Below are 3,630 nucleotides of genomic sequence, written 5' to 3'. Positions count from 1 at the left end.
CGCCGCAGAATCCGGAAGCCGAACATATTCCAACCGTCCGGAATCCAACGTCTCGGAGGGCCGAACTTGTCCTAACTTTTCTGAAATCGATCCGATCGACTTGAAATTTGAATTACCGCGGGTCCCCGCTGGATTATGGCCATCTAAACGCGATGGTGGTGTCGAATCGGAAGTCGGTCGCCGGGAAAGCGGAAACGCCGGCTGTAAAATCCGAACCGTGAGATTTAGCGACATGCTTCTGAGGAGGTTTTTTCACCGCGATGACCGCACTGGTTCACTGGAATTTTTTCGGAATTTTCCGGGGCGATTTTGAAGTTTTTGAGTTGGGCGGTGGAATTCGGAAAAAAAAAAAAAAAAGTTCTCGACAAATAGGTACCGATCGGCTCAGAATCGTCCAAAACGCCCAGAAGACAAGTCTCTGGGTAACATTTTTTTTTCGAAATTCGATAAATTTCAAAGTTTTTTGGGTCGTGCGTTCAAAAAAAAAAAAAAAAAGTACCCGCCAAATAGGTACAGATCGGCTCAGAATCGTTCGAAACGCGTAGAAAACAAGTCTCTGAGTAACATTTTTTTTTTTCAAAATTCGAAAAATTTCAAAGTTTTTGGGGTTGTGCGTTCAAAAAAAAAAAAAAAAGTTCCCGCGAAATAGGTACAGATCGGCTCAGAATCGTTTGAAACGCCTAAAAAACAAGTTTCTGTGTGACGAAAATTTCGAAAAAAAACTTAGAAAATTTCCGTTGTTTCCGACATAGGTTAGGTTAGGTGCGAAATAATTTTCAAAAATTCATATCTCCTGAACCGTTCTACGGAGAGGGTTCGTTGAGGGCTCGTTTTGTTCGATAAATCAAGCTCTACCAAGTTCATGTCTGGACCAATTAGGTCCAGCGACGGTCCCCCCCCCACGCCCCCCGCGGGGGGGGTTTCGAGGGAGGGTGTCAGTCTGACATCGGAAACGGGTGCGCAGAACTTTTATGCGTCCGAGCATCACTTTTTGAGTTGGGTCGGGTCAGGTTAGGTGGGTGATATTTTTCGAAAAACGCCTATCTTTTGAACCAAGCTACGGAGAGGGTTGGTTAGGGGCTCATTTTTTTCGATAAATCAAGGGCTGAAAAGTTCATGCCAGGACCAAATAGGTCCAGCAACCGTTCCCCCCCCACCCCCCCCGGGGGGGGTCAAATGGGGGAGGGGGGAGGGGGCCGTGGGGGACATAACGGGCGGGGGGATCCTGCACCCGACCCACCCACCCCCCCTCGCCCCCCCCATTTTTGCCCCCCCCCCCCCCCTCAAAATCTCAAAAACGGCCCGGTAGATTTTGGAATAATTAGCGGCATTGGAAAGAGCGGAAAAAATCCGAAAAAGTTCACTCAAAAACCGGAAGTCGACCGGTGGTCATGGCTATAACCTAACCTAACCTAACCTAACCTAACCTAACCTAACCTAACCTAACCTAACCTAACCTAACCTAACCTACTCTGGGGCTTCGAAAATTTTCAAAGTTTTTTTTTTTTTTTTTTTTTTTTTTTTTTTTTTTTTTTTTTTCGAAATTTTCGTCACGGGGAGAAGTGTTTTCTGGGCGTTTCGGGCGATTCTGAGACGACCTAGGGTAACTTTCGAAGACGTTTTTTTTATTTTTGTACCTGTTCCAAAAATTTCAAAATATCAGTGAAAAAATCTCAGAAAATTCTGAAAAATTGGGCAAGCTGTCGCGGTCAAAAAACTTGATCACAAGTACCCCTGAAAAGTGTACGGTTTTGGAACTATAGATGTGCATTGTGGTTTCGGGGAGCCGAACCCTTCCTAACCTCTCGGCCGCCGTAGAATCCGGAAGCCGAACTTATTCCAACCTTCCGGGTGCCGCGACCACCTTTCGCGTTGTTCGTACCCCCGTGTGTGTTGTGGTTTCGGGGAGCCGAACCCTTCCTAACCTCTCGGCCGCCGTAGAATCCGGAAGCCGAACTTATTCCGACCTTCCGGGTGCCGCGACCACCTTTCGCGTTGTTCGTACCCCCGTGTGTGTTGTGGTTTCGGGGAGCCGAACCCTTCCTAACCTCTCGGCCGCCGTAGAATCCGGAAGCCGAACTTATTCCAACCTTCCGGGTGCCGCGACCACCTTTCGCGTTGTTCGTACCCCCGTGTGTGTTGTGGTTTCGGGGAGCCGAACCCTTCCTAACCTCTCGGCCGCCGTAGAATCCGGAAGCCGAACTTATTCCAACCTTCCGGGTGCCGCGACCACCTTTCGCGTTGTTCGTACCCCCGTGTGTGTTGTGGTTTCGGGGAGCCGAACCCTTCCTAACCTCTCGGCCGCCGTAGAATCCGGAAGCCGAACTTATTCCAACCTTCCGGGTGCCGCGACCACCTTTCGCGTTGTTCGTACCCCCGTGTGTGTTGTGGTTTCGGGGAGCCAAACCCTTCCTAACCTCTCGGCCGCCGCAGAATCCGGAAGCCGAACATATTCCAACCGTCCGGAATCCAACGTCTCGGAGGGCCGAACTTGTCCTAACTTTTCTGAAATCGATCCGATCGACTTGAAATTTGAATTACCGCGGGTCCCCGCTGGATTATGGCCATCTAAACGCGATGGTGGTGTCGAATCGGAAGTCGGTCGCCGGGAAAGCGGAAACGCCGGCTGTAAAATCCGAACCGTGAGATTTAGCGACATGCTTCTGAGGAGGTTTTTTCACCGCGATGACCGCACTGGTTCACTGGAATTTTTTCGGAATTTTCCGGGGCGATTTTGAAGTTTTTGAGTTGGGCGGTGGAATTCGGAAAAAAAAAAAAAAAAGTTCTCGACAAATAGGTACCGATCGGCTCAGAATCGTCCAAAACGCCCAGAAGACAAGTCTCTGGGTAACATTTTTTTTTCGAAATTCGATAAATTTCAAAGTTTTTTGGGTCGTGCGTTCAAAAAAAAAAAAAAAAAGTACCCGCCAAATAGGTACAGATCGGCTCAGAATCGTTCGAAACGCGTAGAAAACAAGTCTCTGAGTAACATTTTTTTTTTTCAAAATTCGAAAAATTTCAAAGTTTTTGGGGTTGTGCGTTCAAAAAAAAAAAAAAAAGTTCCCGCGAAATAGGTACAGATCGGCTCAGAATCGTTTGAAACGCCTAAAAAACAAGTTTCTGTGTGACGAAAATTTCGAAAAAAAACTTAGAAAATTTCCGTTGTTTCCGACATAGGTTAGGTTAGGTGCGAAATAATTTTCAAAAATTCATATCTCCTGAACCGTTCTACGGAGAGGGTTCGTTGAGGGCTCGTTTTGTTCGATAAATCAAGCTCTACCAAGTTCATGTCTGGACCAATTAGGTCCAGCGACGGTCCCCCCCCCACGCCCCCCGCGGGGGGGGTTTCGAGGGAGGGTGTCAGTCTGACATCGGAAACGGGTGCGCAGAACTTTTATGCGTCCGAGCATCACTTTTTGAGTTGGGTCGGGTCAGGTTAGGTGGGTGATATTTTTCGAAAAACGCCTATCTTTTGAACCAAGCTACGGAGAGGGTTGGTTAGGGGCTCATTTTTTTCGATAAATCAAGGGCTGAAAAGTTCATGCCAGGACCAAATAGGTCCAGCAACCGTTCCCCCCCCACCCCCCCCGGGGGGGGTCAAATGGGGGAGGGGGGAGGGGGCCGTGGGGG

Source organism: Diprion similis, chromosome 9 (assembly GCF_021155765.1).
Source record: "Diprion similis isolate iyDipSimi1 chromosome 9, iyDipSimi1.1, whole genome shotgun sequence".
In the NCBI taxonomy this organism is placed as follows: domain Eukaryota; kingdom Metazoa; phylum Arthropoda; class Insecta; order Hymenoptera; family Diprionidae; genus Diprion; species Diprion similis.
Note: the sequence above shows the minus strand (reverse complement) of the source record.